Source organism: Ranitomeya variabilis, chromosome 4 (assembly GCF_051348905.1).
Source record: "Ranitomeya variabilis isolate aRanVar5 chromosome 4, aRanVar5.hap1, whole genome shotgun sequence".
Lineage (NCBI taxonomy): Eukaryota > Metazoa > Chordata > Amphibia > Anura > Dendrobatidae > Ranitomeya > Ranitomeya variabilis.
In genome coordinates, this window is record NC_135235.1 from 620,957,761 (window position 1) to 620,967,461 (window position 9,701).

Below are 9,701 nucleotides of genomic sequence, written 5' to 3' on the forward strand. Positions count from 1 at the left end.
GCGCTCCTTCCCTTCCGAGCCCTGCCGTGCGCCCAAACAGTGGTTTACCCCCACATATGAGGTATCAGCGTACTCAGGACAAATTGGACAACAACGTTCGTGGTCCAGTTTCTCCTTTTACCCTTGGGAAAATAAAAAAATTTTCGATAAAAGATCATTTTTGTGACTAAAAAGTTAAATGTTCATTTTTTACTTCCATGTTGCTTCTGCTGCTGTGAAACACCTGAAGGGTTAATAAACTTCTTGAATGTGGTTTTGAGCACCTTGAGGGGTGCAGTTTTTAGAATGGTGTCACTTTTGGGTATTTTCAGCCATATAGAACCCTCAAACTGACTTCAAATGTGAGGTGGTCCCTAAAAAAAATGGTTTTGTAAATTTTGTTGTAAAAATGAGAAATCACTGGTCAAATTTTAACCCTTATAACTTCCTAGCAAAAAAAAAAATTTGTTTCCAAAATTGTGCTGATGTAAAGTAGACATGTGGGAAATGTTATTTATTAACTATTTTGTGTCACATAACTCTCTGGTTTAACAGAATAAAAATTCAAAATGTGAAAATTGCGAAATTTTCTAAATTTTTGCCAAATTTCCGTTTTTTTCACAAATAAACTCAGAAATTATCGACCTAAATTTACCACTAACATGAAGTCCAATATGTCATGAAAAAACAATCTCAGAATCGCTAGGATCCGTTGAAGCGTTCCTGAGTTATTACCTCATAAAGGGACACTGGTCAGAATTGCAGAAAACGGCAAGGTCATTAAGGCCAAAATAGGCTGGGTCATGAAGGGGTTAAGAGTGGTGTCTCTCCATTGGTATCTAAAGTTGTTACGGGGAAGATTCAGTTGTGGATCTGGTATATTTATTGAAAGAACTTCAGTTTTAGTTGTATTTGTTTTGTAGCCTGACAGGTGCCAAATTCTGATAAAATGGGAGTGTAGATTAGGGAGAGAACGATGAGGATTGGAGAGAGTTAGGAGAATATCATCTGTAAAAAGGGAAATTTAAGTTCTCAATCTTTGACCTGGACTCCATTTCATAAATAACCGATAATTGAGCCACCAAAATATTGTATTCTTATTTTTAGTATCTCCCCCCCCCCCCAAAAAAAAAAAAAATAAATAAATAAAATACAATAATGTAATCCTATTAAAAAAAATAAGAGAGCACGACTTTAACATAAATCAAACTTTATTGGGACAAAAAATAACAATATGTAATAAAATCAAGGCTATGAAGCTGTGCGATTCAGAAACATATTATGCAGCATGGCTGTAGATTAATGTAATAGAGCATCAAGATATATCAATTACCATATATGAAATTTCATATAACATTATTGCTAACAAGCATATAAGCAGAGACCTTTAGGCTACTTTTCAGCTCGCCTGGATCCAGTAGCAAGAGGAGCCCCCTCCTGCATGAGAGCAGTATTTGCAGCACACGCCCTCCTGGACAAGACCTCTGACATCCTTCTTGGACATCCACTGGAAATCCTGGCTCCGTATGACATCTCAGCAATTCCCAACCATACCCAGCCAAAACATCTCTCCACCGCCAGGCATCTTCGCCTCCAGTGCTCTCTACTCCTGCCTGACAATGTTACCATCTCCAGATGCACGATCCTCAACCCGGCCACTCTACTCCCACTCCCAAGGGGGGATACAGATATGAAGAATATGGACCCTTCAGATCAAAATTCTGAACAAAATCTGCATGATACCTTCCACATGGATCTGGATTTGCTCCGGACGGATGACCATGATTGCTTCAGCATCATGCAACAGGAAACAGCAGGACCACCCAATGTAGCAGAAGAGCCACTGACCAACCCAGAGATGATCCTCTACATGGATGGCTCCAGATTTGCAGATGATGAAGAACCATTCCACACGGGATGTGCAGTGACCAGCAATCAAGAAATCCTGTGGTCCAGAAGTCTGCCGCCTAGTCTGTCAGCCCAGGAAGCAGAACTGATAGCGCTGACGAAGGCCTGCCAGATTGCAGAAGGCAAAACTGCGAACATATATACCGAGTCAAGGTACTCGCATGGCATAGCACACCACTTTAGACCCATCTGGGCTGCAAGGGACTTCATCACAGCAAGCAGAACAACCGTGAAGCATCATGGAGCCATCAAGGGCCTGCTGGACGCACTCCAACTTCCAAAAATGGTGGCATGGACAGGCAATAATTCCATCACCTGTGCAACACTAAGGAAATCTTGAAAACATGACCTGTTGGTGGCTCTTGAGGATTGGAGTTGGGGAACACTGCACTACACCATGAATGTAGATGACTCAGCCTGTAGTGTTTCCACTCTTGCTTGCAGTGACTAGTGTTCAAATACTTTATTGTCTGTTTGATTCAATATCATTTCTTTTTCTATTTCTTTAAGGGGTGTGGTCTTAAACTTGAGTAGTGACAGCACCGCCAATCTAGAGGAGGAAGCTGAGGTGAGGATTTGCCTATGGGGCATGTCTTTACTTGCTTTCACACTGCCTGTGAGGAAAGATGGCTGGGAGACAAACTGTAAGTGCATAAATCAGTAACCCGGTTTTGATGTCTATTTTTAGGGCAGACCCTGGGCTTTCTTCCCCTAAAAGGGCTAGTTTTCAGGACTTACAACCACAGAGCTGTGACCCCAGAGTTTGGGCATGTTTTTTCTCACAGACATGCATTGGAAGCATTTTGGATGGGGGGTCTCTGTTTTTGGCAAATCTCTCTGGAACCACAAGTCGCAGCAGGGCGATGGGGGTCTTAAAATTTGTGGGAGACTCTGTACTCTAACCCTGTTAAAGACCTAGTGGCTGTGTGCATCAGCCACAGAAATATAATCGTTTAGCTCCCTATGAAGAATCCCATTCATTTAATACTTACATATGTTGATGAGCATGCTTCCTATAATTTATAGCACGGTTTACGGAGAGGCTTCAAAATGGCACATGGTCTGATTGATGTACAATTCAAATTGACTCAGATTCCTTGTCCTTATTAACCCTTTCATGACCCAGCCTATTTTGACCTTAATGACATGGCCGTTTTTTGCAATTCTGACCAGTGTCCCTTTATGAGGTAATAACTCAGGAACGCTTCAACGGATCCTAGCGGTTCTGAGATTATTTTTTCATGACATATTGGGCTTCATGTTAGTGGTAAATTTAGGTCGATAATTTTTGCGTTTATTTGTGAAACAAATGGAAATTTGGCGCAATTTTCAAATTTTGAATTTTTATTCTGTTAAACAAGAGAGATATGTGACACAAAATAGTTAATAAATAACATTTCCCACGTCTACTTTACATCAGCACAATTTTGGAAACAACATTTTTTTTGCTAGGAATTTATAAGGGTTAAAATTTGACCAGCGATTTCTCATTTTTACAGCGAAATTTACAAAACCATTTTTTTTTAGGGACCACCTCACATTTGAAGTCAGTTTGAGGGTTCTATATGGCGAAAATACCCAAAAGTGACACCATTCTAAAAACTGCACCCCTCAAGGTGCTCAAAACCACATTCAAAAAGTTTATTAACCCTTCAGGTGCTTCACAGCAGCAGAAGCAACATGGAAAGGAAAAAATGAACATTTAACTTTTTAGTCACAAAAATGATTTTTAGCAACAATTTTTTTATTTTCCCAAGGGTAAAAAGAGAAACTGGACCCCAAAAGTTATTGTACAATTTGTCCTTAGTACGCCGATACCCCATATGGGGGGAGGAACCACTGTTTGGGCGCACGACAGGGCTCGGAAGGGAAGGAGCGCCATTTGACTTTTTCAATTAAAAATTAGCTCCAATCGTTAGCGGACACCATGTCGCGTTTGGAGAGCCCCTGTGTGCCTAAACATTGGAGCTCCCCCGCAAGTGACCCCATTTTGGAAACTAGACCCCCGAAGGAGCTTATCTAGATGCATAGTGAGCTCTTTGAACCCCCAGGTGCTTCACAAATTGATCCATAAAAATGAAAAACTACTTTTGTTTTTCACAAAAAATTTCTTTTAGCCTCAATTTGTTCATTTCCACATGAGCAACAGGATAAAATGGATCCTAAAATTTATTAAGCAATTTCTCCTGAGTACACTGATACCTCACATGTGTTGGTAAACCACTATTTGGGCACACGGCAGGGCTCGGAAGGGAAGGAGCGCCATTTGACTTTTTGAATTAAAAATGAGCTCCAATCGTTAGCGGACACCATGTCACGTTTGGAGAGCCCCTGTGTGCCTAAACATTGGAGCTCCCCCACATGTGACCCCATTTTGGAAACTAGACCTCCCATGGTGACCACTTTAAACCCCCTAGTGCTTCACAGAAGTTTATAACGCAGAGCCGTGAAAATAAAAAATCATTTTTCTTTCCTCAAAAATTATTTTTTAGCCCTCAATTTTTTATTTTCACAAGAGTAACAGGAGAAATTGGACCCCAAAAGTTGTCCTGAGTACGCTGATACCCCATATGTTGGGGTAAACCACTGCTTGGGCACACGTTGGGGCTCGGAAGGGAAGTAGTGACGTTTTTAAATGCAGACTTTGATGGAATGGTCTGTGGGCGTCACGTTGCGTTTGCAGAGCCCCTGATGTGCCTAAACAGTAGAAACCCCCACAAGTGACCTCATTATGGAAACTAGACCCCCCAGGGAACTTATCTAGATATGTAGTGAGCACTTTGAACCCCCAAGTGCTTCACAGAAGTTTACAATGCAGAGCCATGAAAATAAAAAATCTTTTTTCTTTCCTCAAAAATTATGTTTTAGCAAGCAATTTTTTATTTTTGCAAGGGTAACAGGAGAAATTGGACACCAAAAGTTGTTGCCCAGTTTGTCCTGAGTATGCTGGTACCACATATGTGGGGGACCACATATGTGGGGGTAAACCACTGTGTGGGTGCATGTCAGGGCTCGGAAGGGAGGGAGCACCATTTGTCGTTTTGAACGCAAGATTGCCTGGAATCAATGGTGGCGCCATGTTGCGTTTGGAGACCCCTGATGTGCCTAAACAGTGGAAACCCCTCAATTCTAACTCCAACACTAACCCCAACACACCCCTAACCCTAATCCCAACTCTAGCATAACCCTAATCACAACCCTAACCCCTAACCACAATCCTAACCCCGAAACACCCCTAACCCTAATCCCAACCCTAACCACAACCCTAACCCCAGCACACCCCTAACCACAAGCCTAATCTTAACCCTATTTCCAACCCTAGCCCTAAAGAGATTTTTCTGCACAAATTTTGAAAAATCTGCAGGTAAAATGCACTGCGTTTCGCGGATTTTTGTGCGGATTTCACCTGCGGATTCCTATTGAGGAACAGGTGTAAAACGCTGCAGAATCCGCACAAAGAATTGACATGCTGCAGAAAATACAATGCAGCGTTGCCGTGCTGTATTTTCCGCACCATGGGCACAGTGGATTTGGTTTTCCATAGGTTTACATGGTACTGTAAACCTGCTGGAAAACTGCTACGAAACCGCAGCGGCCAATCCGCCGCGGATCCGCAGCCAAATCCGTATCGTGTGCGCATAGCCTAATTCTAACCCTAATTCTAGCCCTAGCCCTAGTTCTAACCCCAACCCTAACACTAGTGGAAAAATAAATGTAAATATATTTTCTTTATTTTATTATTGTCCCTACCTTTTGGGGTGATAAAGGGGGGTGTTCATTTACTATTTTTTAAATTTTGATCACTGTGATAGGTTTTATCACAGTGATCAAAATGTACCTGGAACGAATCTGCCTGCCGGCAGATTCGGCGGGCGCACTGCGCATGCGCCCGCCATTTTGGAAGATGGCGGCGCCCATGGAGCAGACGGAGGGACACCGGGAGGCTCGGTAAGTATGAGGGGGGGATCGGAGCACGGGGGAGCGGACAGGCGGACAGAGGGGAGCGGAGCACAGGACGGAGGACTGGGGAGGAGATCGGAGGCGGTGGGGGGGGGGGTTGATCAGGGTTTCCAGCCATGGCCGATGATATTGCAGCATCGGTCATGGCTGGATTGTAATATTTCACCAGTTTTCATAGGTGAAATATTACAAATCGCTCTGATTGGCTGTTTCACTTTCAACAGCCAATCAGAGCGATCGTAGCCACGGGGGGGTGTGAAGCTACCCCCCCACCCCCCCACCCCTCGGGCTGAAGTACCACTCCCCCTGTCCCTGCAGATCGGGTGAAATTGGAGTTAACCCTTTCACTTGATCTGCAAGGACGTGATCATTCTGTGACACAGCATATGCGTCACAGGTCGGATTGGCACCGACTTTCATGACGCACACGCTGTGCCACAGATCGGGAAGGGGTTAAGATGTCTATTTTTTCTAGGATTCTGCACAGTCCAATTATGACTTCTTCAAACGTTCTCCTCAACAATCATTGGTTCCTGTGACCAAAAAAAGAGGTGGGTGGAATCATAAAAGAACATGAGGCCATGGTGTCACATGCAATATTCAATAGCATTTCATATTGGGTTTCAGCTATTTCTGTGGAAAATGGGGAACAAGAAAAGAAGTGTTCCAGTGAGGAAGAGGTGTTTACCATTCAGGTAATGTCCTGCCCACATATTTATCCACGTTCCCATTTGTTCTCCATCCTCTTAATCATATTACTCTTTCTGTAGGTCAAAAGTCGGCGTGTGTACAGAATTCTAACAATAATAATCGATGCCCTGGAAAAACAGGATGAAGCAAACCAGATGAAAGTGTAGGTGCAGAGTCCTGTGAAAGTACTTTTACATGGGATGATTTATCATGCTATCACCCACATCTAGCACCTCGATTGTCAATGGGATTTTAGCATCAGGCGACTTTACACACAACCATTAAGCAACTGTCGCTCAGTAGTTGGTGATGAGCCACTATCGTTCCAATAGTGCACATCCAATCACCGGACACTAAACGATAGTCCCTCACATCATGCAGGGTTGTTTTGTTCGACTGAGTTCATGCTCCGGCCAATATTTAATTAGCACACTGGCTGGGGAACAGTGCATTAGCACTGTGAAGAGGTTTGTACTCCGGTATATGACCGTTCACCACATATCATCTACCGGAGCATTGAAAGGGTTAAACACCCGAATGCTGCCACTGCTGACCCAGGCTTCCTGCAGTACATCAGGACCTTTAAGGCCGGTTTCACACGTCAGTGGCTCCGGTACGTGAGGTGACAGTTTCCTCACGTACCGGAGACACTGACACACGTAGACCCATAAAAATCAATGCATCTGTTCAGATGTCATTGATTTTTTGCGGACCGTGTGCGGACCGTGTCTCCGTGTGCCAAACACGGAGACATGTCAGTGTTCGTGGGAGCGCACGTTTTACACGGACCCAATAGAGTCAATGGGTCCGCGTAAAACACGGACCTCACACGGACATTCTCCGTCTGGGGTCCGTGTGCGTGCCGGAGACAGCGCTACAGTAAGCGCTGTCCCCCCCACATGGTGCTGAAGCCGGTATTCATATCTTCCCTGTAGCAGCGTTTGCTATAGAGAAAATATGAAGAATAGTGTTAAAAATAAAGATTTAGGTGTCCGCCGCCCCCCCACCCCCTGTGCGCCCCCCCGCTGGTCAGAAAATACTTATCCGGGTCCCCCGTCGGCTGTCGCTCCTTCCTGGTCTGGCCGCGCCTCCTACTGTATGCGGTCACGTGGGGCTGATCAATTACAATCATGAATAGTCGGCTCCGCCCCTATGAAGGTGGAGCCACATATTCATGACTGTAAATGATCGGGCCCACGTGACCGCATGCAGGAGAAGCCGCGGCAAGACCAAGAAGGAGCGACAGCCGACGGGGGACCCGGGTAAGTATTTTCTGACCAGCGGGGGGGCGCACAGGGGGTGGGGGGGCGGCGGACACCTAAATCTTTATTTTTAACACTATTCTTCATATTTTCTCTGCAGCAAACGTTACTGCAGAGAGGATATGAATCGCAGCTTCAGCAGCTTCAGCACCATGCAGAGTGGGTACCACACGCTCCGTGTGGTACCCACTCGCCATACGGGCGGCACACGTGTGCCGCAGGTATGGCCTCCGTGAGTTCCCAGGCACACGGACACGGATAACTCCGGTACCGATTTATTCCGGTACCGGAATTATCTGGACGTGTGGGACAGCCCTAACACTCAGAGATCAGTTGATCTCCAACATCATTGAGGGTCCTGCAGGAAGCCTTGTTGAGCAGTGGTGTCGTTCAGGTGACTAAAGCCACCCTTTGATAAAAAAAAAGAAAAAAGTGACAATGAACACTGAGCAACTTCTAGATCAGCCATCTTGGGCAGTAATACATGTATTTTGCTCTGAAGGTACACAGCCTATCAGCACAGAATACATTAAAGTTGTTCACTGACAGGGGCAGGAGGTGGTAAGAGAGGTAATGAAGGGAAAAAAAAAGGCAATCAGTTGGACAAAAACTTGCACATCTCCACAGCCAGGTTGTCTGCACTTGACCTTTCTGATTGCAGGCACAGACATCTCAGAAGCTCCCAGATAACAAAGGAGATAAGAATTGGTGTGTAGAAAACATTGCTATGCAGAGGGGGTAGACATTACATTTTTATAAAATAAAATGGACAAACTCCACATAGCATATTTCTGTACACCCCTCAACTCTTATCTCCATTGCTATCTTCTACTATTGTGATCTGACTCACAGCCTATAAGCCTCTTGGATTATAGTATATAATGTATAATATTTTAGGAGGTGACAATGTCGCCGAGGTGCCATACCAGGTCATATGCAGAATGCTGCACTGTGCAATATTGATCACATTTTTCTTTTCTCCCCAGCTCGGATACCGATTCACAAAGCGGCAATAATGAAGATGGAGAAAGGCAGCCATGCAATTGCTGTAAAGCAGAGGAATAAGAACAAATATACTTTTATTATGTTTGCTTCTCGAAATAAAATGAAGTTTGCTTTGGTTTTGTTCCCTTTTCTATACTAAAGTGGTGATATATAAATATAATAAGTCCATGTCAGCAAGTGGCATTGCAGAGTAAAGTAAACATAATATTAATTTGCAGCAGTATATAGTATGCTGTAAACCAATAAAGGTCCTTAGTGATGAGGTGACCATGTGACCAGAGGTTACAGAATGCTATTGTACCCATGGTGTCCGATGAGGTTATTCTCATATGTGATGTCCTCGTCACATACCTGAAAAAGGAGATGAAAGTAGAATGGTCCTGGATAATCTGGCAGTGCATGCACTAAGGCTCATGCCTTGTCTTTCAGGCAACTCACTGGCAGCTATGTGATTCCAGCTACAAGCCAGCTAAAGTACTTAATGCCTAGTAGGGAGTGAGATGTGCGGTAAGGACAGAGCACCAGGAGGCCATGAATACAAAGATGGTGGCCTTGCAAACCCCAATACCATTAAGCAAGTCTTCTGTAGCACATATCTGGGGAGTTGCGGTAGATCTTTGACAATCTGTATGATGTAAAGTACCACCTGTACAGCAGCTTTCTGGCGTTCTCCAGGTGATTGGTGCACTTAGAGTGTGTCCCTATCATTGAGATGCTGGAGATGCCAACGCAGATGTTACATGTCTGCTGTAAGTTTACGGTTAAAAAAAAACAAACAAAAGTCCTCGGTAGCCCACATAGAACTACAACACAGCCAACCTAAATAACACTTTATTGAATTCAAAAGAAAGCTCAAACAGTTACAAATAATAATTAAATAAGAGCATGTTTGCTCAG

The 9,701-nt window shown here is 44.1% G+C and overlaps 1 protein-coding gene across 1 annotated transcript in view; it reads left to right on the forward strand.

The window, feature by feature from the left end:
• LOC143766085 (coilin-like) overlaps nt 1-8,920 on the forward strand; it is an 833,506-nt gene extending 824,586 nt beyond the window's left edge. Inside the window, exons 2-5 of the transcript XR_013213522.1 lie at nt 6,323-6,398; nt 6,475-6,542; nt 6,618-6,700; nt 8,786-8,920. The gene's annotated coding sequence lies outside the window, so the exon portion shown is untranslated. The remainder of the gene's footprint in view (nt 1-6,322; nt 6,399-6,474; nt 6,543-6,617; nt 6,701-8,785) is intronic.
• The last annotated feature ends 781 nt before the right edge of the window (nt 8,921-9,701 follow it).